Below are 547 nucleotides of genomic sequence, written 5' to 3' on the forward strand. Positions count from 1 at the left end.
AAGGCAACACACGCGGGCGACAATTATACCGAAAATCGGGAAACCACATATGGTTTAAGGAGGTCCAGTCAATGAAAAAAAAGTGGCATTTAGACCAATAAGCTAGACAAAACTAGATGAATATTTGGTTTGACAGATTTTATTTTTGAAAACGGATTATGGTTGATTAACAAGTTTACTAGGTTTTGCCCGAGGCGATATATTGAATATTTATTTTTTCAGCTGAGAAATTCAAGAATAAAAATATGATATTTTTGTATTTATTTTATTCATCATGACTCTAACAATTATAGTAGAAAATGTAAAAAGTAAAACTATTGAGAAACTAAAAAACTATATGCTTAAAATTAAATTAAAACATTTAATGCAATGTTATATGATGTGGATAATACAACAATAAATTAATATAACTATGTATTAATAAAAACAAAAGGTGGGTAAGTGGATTTCGCTCTGCTGTACAGTAGTTACAAGTGGGTCACTGTATAATGGATGGTATTAAATTTGAATTCAATGATATATATCATTGTATAGAAAACGATTCTGA

Source organism: Acyrthosiphon pisum, chromosome X (assembly GCF_005508785.2).
Source record: "Acyrthosiphon pisum isolate AL4f chromosome X, pea_aphid_22Mar2018_4r6ur, whole genome shotgun sequence".
NCBI lineage: Eukaryota > Metazoa > Arthropoda > Insecta > Hemiptera > Aphididae > Acyrthosiphon > Acyrthosiphon pisum.